This window comes from Blennius ocellaris, assembly GCF_963422515.1.
Source record: "Blennius ocellaris genome assembly, chromosome: 4".
Taxonomy (NCBI): Eukaryota; Metazoa; Chordata; class Actinopteri; order Blenniiformes; family Blenniidae; genus Blennius; species Blennius ocellaris.
In genome coordinates this window covers 19,996,587-20,006,684 of record NC_137653.1, presented here as the reverse complement: position 1 = coordinate 20,006,684, position 10,098 = coordinate 19,996,587, and positions in this window count along the sequence as shown.

Below are 10,098 nucleotides of genomic sequence, written 5' to 3'. Positions count from 1 at the left end.
ATATATATATATATATATATATATATATATATATATATATATACATACATACTTGGAAAATGAACTCTCTTGTGTTGGAGGGACCTTGAAATTGATAAGACTGCCTCGAAGTATTGTGAAGCAAGTTTGAAAAATGAGCATGTGTGGGCAGTGGAATTCACCGAGCGATATCAAAGAAACGTTCTCCAAGTGAATATGATTCATGTTTCATTACTTTTATTTCCCAGAAAGTGCTAGTTTATGCAACTGTAAAGCAGAAAAACATGCTGTTGAAGGGCCTGCTCCCTAAAACGCTGCTGAAGGTGAAGACCAATAGGGACGTTTACAAGCTGAATTTTCAGACTGCAACTTAAGCCCCTTTTCCACCGCATAACAAGTGCAGGGATGGAACTGAGCGGTACGGCGCAGTAATGCAAAGCGTAACCAGAGCAAAATATTCGTTTCCTCCGCAGAAAGTTCAGTTAAAATGTGGGCCGGGTTCAGAGCAGATATGGGACGTTGCAACAGTAGTCTCAGCCGGGGCGGCAGATCTGGATCTTATGAATCCTCTGTTGTTGTTGTTGTTGTTTACATACTCTACTTTGCACTGGTTAAAACAACCAGTTAAGCTTTATTTTTTTGCTGCCACAGAGCTGCAGCTGCAACTCCTGTGTTGGTTCCGAGAGAGCTATGGTGGAGCCACTCTGGCAGTCGGCGCCGGTGTCGCGCCACTGGATGCCCCAGGTGTTGGGGCAGAGATCACGGACGCGATGCGAGGACAGACAACGGGGCTTGGAGCAGCTTCAATCATCGCCTTGCATCACGTCGCACCAAAGCTCCGGCCAGGCAATCATGGCAGTCATATGCAGCCAATATTGGTGCGACAGATATATAAATTACCCAAAATCATGACACTATTTGTGAAGCACTGATAAGGAATGACCTCATGACCTTGTGGTCACATAGTGAGTGTATTGTAGCTCATCACTGTCAATGACTGTATTGACTATGTTGAACTTTTCCAGTCACAACAACACAAGAATGTCACAGTCGTGTTTGGCACTTTCCAATTTAGCTCTTCTCCAAGACATCATAAATTATCTCCTCTGATTGGCTGGAAAGGTTTATATTTAATTCTCGTAACCAGACAGTTAAAGTGGATACAGACGACATGGAGATACAGAATGAAAGAACCATTAATAAGCACGAGAGCTGTGCCTCAGCGAAAGAGCCTGGGGCTTTGTGTGTCCACCACCAGCAACACCATAAAACAGGATAAACTGCATCAAAGTGAGAATCAATGTCATCTTAAATGTGCAATATATTGAGTAAATCTGGAAGTCCAAAACATCAAGTAGCTTGAGAACTTGCGTGATGACCTAAATAATGTTGGGATGGAGGAGCCTGAGGGACAGCTGCAGGGCGAAGTTGAAAAAGACCCCAGAGGACATGTAACCAAAAACAGTGTAGTAAATAGTGTATAAAGTAAATGACAAAAAGAGAGCTGTGTTTTGCTTTCTATTTTAGACTGACGGGAATCATCAACATAAGATTGCTTTATTTCAAACTCAATGAGATTATAATCATATCCAAATTTAAACTTCGTCTATAGCAAAAAATAAATTCCAGCAAGTCGACAGTAAGAGAAATCACAATTTTGCTTATGTTTCTAATTATGTTACATAACATACAATACAAAAAGTTGTTATTAAATTGAAAGCAATGCATATATTTAGTACATGCAGTGAAACAGTTCCCAGCTTGGAATAAAAATGTCAGAGGATCAAAATAGTTCTGTCAGCCACATCCAGTCAATATAGAAAATTAAAACAAATACACCATCTCATCCTCAAATATCTAGCGTTAACATGTACAAATACACCCTTGTTCCTATATCCTGAAGTAAAGTGAACATAATGATCTGCATTCCGACCACACACAAAAAAATGAATAGTTTCCAGGGACCATGTGTGCATTCTGCCACAATAACCACCAATCTGACTCCATTTTTCTCAAGTAGAAAGTAACTGCATTCCCTCCCAATGGTATTGAAAGCCTGCATAAAAATTTTCTATTTCAGCTGCAGCCATAAACGGTGAGCTGAGCTCCCTCTCTGCCCCGGTGCAGCTTGTGTTTGCCAAAATGACCCCAGTGTTACGGCAGAAGCTGTGCTGCACACAGAGATTTGGTGCACACCTCGCTTCATCAAACTTTGCTTGCAATGGAAGGGACAAATTCAACACGCAATCGACTGAATGAAGATACTATTGACACACCACCACAAGCCGGATTTAGTTCCAATTAGATTCAATTCACAAGTGTCATGCTTGAGATTTTTTTTTTTTTTTTTTTTTAAGATTTCAGGGTGGAATTGAATAATCGTACAACAGTACAAAACTGAGCACATCCAGGATTATCTCTCAATGACACTTGATTGGACGTTCTTGAAGTTTGAGATGGCTGAGATTGATTTCCTTCTCGGCAGAAAAGTTGAAAACAAGGAAAGTTGCACAGCAGTTGAAAGAAATTGTGGCATCTTATGAATGTTATTTGCTCTGACAGTTGATGATTTTATGTCCACCGCACAATCAACTGTCCCTCGGTCTCACTGCCAACAGTTTCTATTACCTTGCCGTTTATGTGGCACTCATATTTTCACTTGGTATCGCATGTGTTGAAACAGCAGAACACAATCAAGAATTTTTTTCTCCCATTTCTTTTCTTTTCTATTTTGCCCTGGGTGAACACTGCAATTCCCCATATGGATGGAGGCCATTACAGATCAGACAGCGAAGGGAGGGGGGGGGGGGGGCTGAATCGTCAGCCCATAGAGTCACAGGTGGACACGTGACAAGTCATTAAATATCAGCCCTGTTCTCATAAGAGGGAGTGCCCTGGGTCAAATGGAGACAATGACTGTAGAAGTGTAGCGGAGACAGACAGCGATCATAACAGGCCTAATGGGCAGGACTAATGGTGCAATGGGCTCCAATTACAGGCTTCTCTGACAGCTGCTCACCACCACTCCAGCTTCACCTGCACGAGGAGCGCCCAGCAACCGATGGCCAGCCGGTTGAGGACATTGTTAGCTCGCATAGAGTTATCTCTTCGGACTCTCTGCAGAAACGACGGTTCACTGCACACAATTTAAGGCCCTCGCTGTTCATGGCGGAATTTTGCTTTATGGGCGAGAGGGCTATATTCTTTATCTAGAACTGACAATGTGAAAGCGGAATTGGGGTAATATTGGGTCACTAACCTTTTTTTTATTTCTTTTATTTTGAGGAAGGATTGCATTATTTCTTGTCGTTTCGTAACCCTACGCCATTACCACTAATGCCAATAAATCTCGAGACAGAGCACAGAGATGTCCGCTGACGCAGATCCAAATTTCCCACAGGCATTAATAAAATGATTTTGATTCTGATTCTGATCCAGATATTATTTTTGTTCAGCTTTGCAGCTTCATGTTAAATAAAGACCAGGGATTTTTTTTTGTGTGTGTGTGCAACAAACCCCTCTGCTAATGTTTCCCGGCGTTATGCACACACATTTGTCTTCCAGGAGGGCACTTGTCCTACGGGAGGATCAGTCTCTGTGCTCAAAGAATAATTATTCACTTCCTGCAAGAGAAACTTCCTGTCCTTCTAAATTGCTGTGGATCATTATCAGTGAGAGAGAACTTTCCTTTTTCCTTTGTGAACGGTGCTTTGTTTATATCATGTGTTTGATTAGATATCATAACTCAACACTTTGGTTGATTGATTAAACCTTTAACGCCCTCTCCCACGAAACACAAAATGGAAACTCTATCTTTGAAATGCACCTGGACTTGTTTAAAGCAGACCAACTCTTAAAGATGCCGGGTTTCATTTAAAAGTTGAAAAGTCTTTAACTCCAATTCTTTAAATAATTTCAAGACAAAACACATAATTAGTTCAACTGAATGTTAAAATGTTAAAGCAAAGTCACTCAATTATCATTTATCATGGTGGGAAAACTGATTTTTTTTTTTGAAGGGAAGATTTTTGCATTGCCACTTTATTTTCAAAGTTGTTTTTGGTATTTCTATTTTTTTTTTCTGGTTTTAAGAATACATCTAAACAAAAACTATAAAATTTTTATGGTAAAAACTAAAAGTTGGCAAATGAAAATCATGAAATACAATCAAAGTGAACAGGTGATGTTTCACCAGTATACTAAACCACATGAAACTAGTCACATTGTTTCAATTATTTACAGCTTTCGACTTGGTGACAATGTTGACTTGGACCTTAACAAGCATTTCTGTGTGCACTTTCGGTTTGATCAAAAGGTTTCAAGATTTGTTATTCCAGTTTTGAAATGTGCATATTGGGTTAGGGTTAGTCATATTGTTTTGAATATTCTCAAAAATCTAAGATTAACTTACTTAATTTAAATTACACCACGGGTGTCAAACACAAGATTGACCTGCAAGAGCCTTCAATCCAGCTCAATAAACCACCAAGCAAATTGTAAAACATCCTTTTTTAATACATGAGTAGTGGAAACAACACATTGAGACACGGGTTTAGATATCGGTTTAAATTATTGGTTATTATGGCACTATTTTACCGGTCTGGAGCACTGAAGATGAAATTGGGCTGTTTGTGACATCTGAACTAAAGTGTGTTTGACAGAAAGGTTTCGGTTGTTGGCCTTTGAAACATCAACTTATATCATCAGTCATAGAGTTGTCAACAGTCACTCCAGCTCAGGGGACAAAAGAGTGTTGATTAATTCAGGATTTTGACATTCATTTTGAGTACTTGGAGGCTTGACAGACACAGTGCAAAGATTCATTACTGCCTAAGAAAAAAAAAACTATGAAGGATGGGCACTTGGTTTAATAACTTGGTTTAATCATTTTCAAAAGCGGGTTACTTGTTAAGTATGAAGATGGACAAAATTAGGCACCAATTTCATGATGATTTTAAGTGAAAATCGAAAACTCTTCATTGCATTTTTCACAACAACGGTTCTCAGAGCCACTGAAAATGCAATGTTTTGAAAACACTGGACATTACACTGTGTTGCTTTAAACTGTTAGCAGAGGCTGACAATAAATCACCTTTCAAAACTGAAACTAAAGAGATGTGATTATATGCAGCCCACATCAACCTTTTTTCAAACAAGATTAAAATATCAAGCTGTACGTGTGTTGTTGTTGTTTTGGTTTTTTTTGTTGTTGTTTTTTGGGGGGGGGGGTTGTATTTCAACCCTCAATGATAAAGAGTTTAGACACCCCTGAATTAAGTATAAATACTTTATTACCATGTGGGGAATTTTTTTTATGCAGTTTAGGCCCTGTGGTAAAGATGTGTCCAGTTCATCATTCCTCACCACAAACCAGACCTCTGAATGGCAATTACTCAACAGATAATATCTGTGGTGACTGTGTGACTGGTGGGTTCATTATCACGTTGAACCTGAACCAGCATTAGCCTCTCCCAAGTAAGGTTATATACAAACTCAATATTGCATTTCAATAGGTTGACCTCAGCAGTTGTGGTTTAACGCGCTAACTCTCAGAGCTCCGCAGAAGACTTCGCAGCTCTATTATAAAAGTCAGTGGGTCACATTCTCCACAGACATTTTTCTCATATTAAACAGCCATCTCCTTGCACATACTGTCGTCCTCAGACCATTTGTTATTCCACGGGCAGCGCCGTGCTCCACACAGGGAGTCTGGAGGCTTCACTTTTTTCATTCTGTTCTTTTTTTTTCATCTTTAATTTCGCTCTCATTCCTGTGTGGCCATGCCAGCTTGAAACGCATGCGGATGGGGTAGCATACAGTGGGCAATTTTTTCCCTATTGTGTTATGATATCACGTACTGTATAAGTACCTGCGTAGTTGGTTTGTGTTGCATAAAAGCCTCTCTGTTGTCCAGTAGCTAAAAATGCACTCAAATGAACCTGATAGCTGACAGAAGTGTTTTGAGGTTGTGGTGCATTTTTTTTCTTTTTCTGTCCACAGTGTCAGTCATCAGACCCAAAAATCATTGGCTTTTCTCCCAAAGGACATCCTGGAGATGAAGCTGAGAAGTTTCTATTCCTCAACCCTGGTTCCCTTTTTAAAAATTCTGTTTGCTGGTCTTCTTTCCTCCCATGTTGCATGACTTTTGTCTGATGTAGAGGAGAAACAGACAAGCCAGTCTTTCCTCCTTGTATGAGCTCAACTTTCTTGTCATTTTAGGCATGAGTTAGAGATTGAGGTTTCTCCCAACGTATGAAATTTGAATTTGCTCTCATCTACCTTCAATGATTTACCGCTCCAATCAGCTCATGTTATTCTCACACTGTATATCAACAGTCAGATCCTCTTGCGTTTGATTGAGCCCATCCTTTGTCAGGATACGTGAACAGAACTGCATCTGTCTGTGCCCAGCAACAATCAGCAGAAGCATTTATGTACATGTTTTCTTTATTCATCACATAACTCCTGAAACACAGAGAAAACTTGCATTGAGTGTTTTTTTGCTTGACTTCTCAGCCAGGGGGCTTTTTTTTTTTTTTAGATTAGCTACCGTATTTATTTTGCAGTTGTCAGACACTTCCCAAGTCCTGTCTCAGCAGTTATTTCAACTGCTTGCACACAATAGCAATTCAAGTCTTTAACAGCTAAATGTTAAGTAACAAATAGTCTTATTATTAATGCTTTATTTACATTTTAGTTACAATACATTTAATTACTACAACACTTTAGAAAACAAGAGTGATTGCTTAGTCATCACCTCTTGACAGTGTTGAGCACACTATTGAAAAGGACTCATTATTAGTTAGAAGATACAGTACCTACTCTAAGAAGTAGTGTTTCCTTGAAAATCAGAAGTAGCTGATACTTGTGTCACTTTTGTTTCCATTGATTTGACTCATTCGATGTCTGATTCCCTCATTATGTTCAGCTGACACAAGTTTTACTGTAATCTGAAATGTAGCAATGTATGAACTAATGACAACTCAAAGACGCAGCCACAAAACCGCTGAGATAAAGCACCGACCTGAAGAGAGCAGCAGACAGGTCCCATAAAAGAAGGCAAATGTTTTTTTAATGCCGCTAATCCATCACAGGTGCTGTGTCTACAGGCTGGTGTTAATGTTACTTACAGTCGAACATCTTTTATGTTTCTCTTTGGAAGATTTTGCTAATTTGCAATTCATGATATTTAAGAATGGAAAAAGGGGGCAATGATGATTATTTAAAATGTTGCCTTCCTTTGACTGGTCCCGATGCAGACTGAACTTCTCCACTGCCCTTAAAGACGTGTGTGTGATTTTGGAGGTCCCACTAGGCTAAACAGGATTTAAGTGTCTGACAATTCAAGTTTCATGTCTGCTCATCCTCCCACACTTTGAAAACGCCTGATCCATGAAATGCAATTTAGTTAATATCTTGTAATCACTTTTTGTTTGACATGTTAAGCAATAAAGATCATAACTCTTGGCTGTATCATATTGGCATGTTGGCCTGGGTGTGTTCACCAAAAGTGTTCATCATACAATTGTACAAGGATGACAAAGAGTCCCCATGTCTTTTTTTATATGTTACAGTTCCAATCTGTGTAATTGCGGCTTTACAAATGAAATGCATAACTTGCCCTGATATAACCTGAGTGGGTATTGCCCCTGATTGGTCCCAGCAAACCATTACTGTGTATTAACTGTGCGTGTGTCAGACATGAAGTCACAGGAAACCTTTTAAAGATACTGTAAAACTTTCACTGCAGAGATGTTTGCTCAACATCAGTCATGTTTCAATAAATCATGGCCATAAAACACAAAAGGAGAGAGCGCCCTCAAAGTAAAGACATGCTGTGCACATGCTCATATAAATTCATGCCGAATGATTTGAAAGAGGTTCAGTAGTTAGTGTTACATCCCACTCTGTGACCTGCACGCTGTCTTTTGCATCAGGTGATACATTTTGAGCTTCCAGCCAACCATGATTAAATTCAAATATAGAAAAGTCTCGATTGAAGATCAAGGACAGACTTATTTGCTTTCACTACCAACGATAATGGTTTACTTGCCTGTTGGATGTGTAGAGAGAAACTATCACAGATCTGCTGTTGGCTTTGTGGCCTGTTTTCATGTTTATTTCCTCGTGTTTCCTGATGCCTACTTTTTAATCTCTGTGCCTTTGTTCAGTGTCTTTTTATATCTTGTGGCCTCTCCTGCCCTGTTTACCCATGAGTGTGGCCTGGTGTGTCTTGTCAAGCCCCGCCTCCTTGTGTTTGTATTTAATTACATGACAACTTTTTGAATGAATACACCTTTTAGTTTCAGAAATATTTCATGTTTGCACTGCAAGGTTTTGAAAACATTGTCCATTTTGGAAATGGCAGGAAGACTAAAAAAGCAGTAGTCAGCATGCCGACAGTTAGACAGACAGTTAGTTATTTTTGTAATAAAACCACATACACACGTGTGCAGAGAACTTCTTAATGTCTTAATGCTCTGTTTATTTCTGGCTTGCCGCCGTGACTCATTACTCCTATTTTAGCTTCCCTGGGATTCTTGTGCCTCACCAACTGAATGAGACACAGAAGACACATTAGGAGAAGCATAAGGAAGATAAGGACCAAAAAACAAAAAAAACTAATCAAGACGAACGAAGAATTACAAATCTAGCGCCTTGACAAAACAACTGATAAAATGTCAACTCTTCTTAATCATACTTCATGTTCATTGAACTCTTCAGTGTCCTTTCGTATGCATCTTAAAAAATTAGGCCTTCATTCAATATTGTGGCTTGAGGGAAAACAGCTTTTCACTGCACTGCGAGGCAGCTGGATAGGAGAAGGAGAAGATGCGATATGTAAATAAATGCTGAAACTGCACACACTGACACGGTCTGAGTCAACAGATCGGCCCGGACAGCTCGAACAAACCTGTATATTCAAGAAACCCAAAACAGAAACTAAAGGCTACAGCAGTTGGCTGTTAAACTTAATCGGAAAATGTCAGGAGAATTACCTGGTTAAAAAAAAAAAAAAACCTCAAGGAGACAGAATACACAGGAATCAGACTGAGAGCGATTTGAAAAAGTTTAAGACAATTTCATTACATTATTCTTGTAAGATGAGATAAACTCACAGTACACATTTTGCATGACTCTCCATGAGTTTGCACCGCTCTAACGACAGGCGTTGCCTTCTTAATGGCTGGAATTGTTTTGAGTCTGCATTGAAGGACGCCTAAAGTCGCACAGGGGTTCCGAGAGTGCTGACACAGGTCATCCTTGAACATAGACAGCAAAATTACACATCAATTCTTTATGAGACAAAACAGGAGATTACAGGCAAAAAGCCTATAGCTGCCATGAAATAAAACATAAATATTTTAAATAAAATATTGAAAAAGACAGAGCAATTAATGCCGAGCCGAAAATATACAATAATAAATAATATAGTAAATGTTCATTATGGTGAAGAAGGAGAGTTTCCATGATGTCAGATATTAATATTACTGTAATGATCAGCCACAGCTTGACTTCATACTGCAGACACATTTTCCCAACAGGTTAGTTAGAGTAGTGAACTTAACATGAATTATTTTAAAGCTATAATTAAATTGTAGTCCTATTATTTTAAATACGTTACCATTTATTGCATAAATTGCATTTATTGTATGAGCAGACTTACCATTACACTCGTGGTTCCACACCAGAGCCTATTTTATAGCTTTCAATTTAATATAGTGAGTTTTTTAAACATTTATTTCGTAATCCTCAAACGTATTGTAACATGGGAAATAATGTATATTAATCTCTCTCTTCAATGTTTTTTTCAGGAGGTGAGTCATACACACATCTTTCCTGTCTTGTTGATTTTTCTTGAAGAAGCCCTTTTCATAGCACGATGTTGACCTATAATGTTGAAGAGCTTAAAATACAGAAGCTTATGATTCTGCTATGTTTACTGAACTAGAATACACTGTATTCAATGTATACAGCACCAAATACAACAATCTCATTTTTTAGGTATTTTCAATGGAGAGAAACCCAACAAATCCAGATGAGCAAGCAGAGCGACTGTGGAAAGGAAAAAGCATGTTTCTAATTTGGGAAATATTACGTCGATGTAAAAAGGCACCG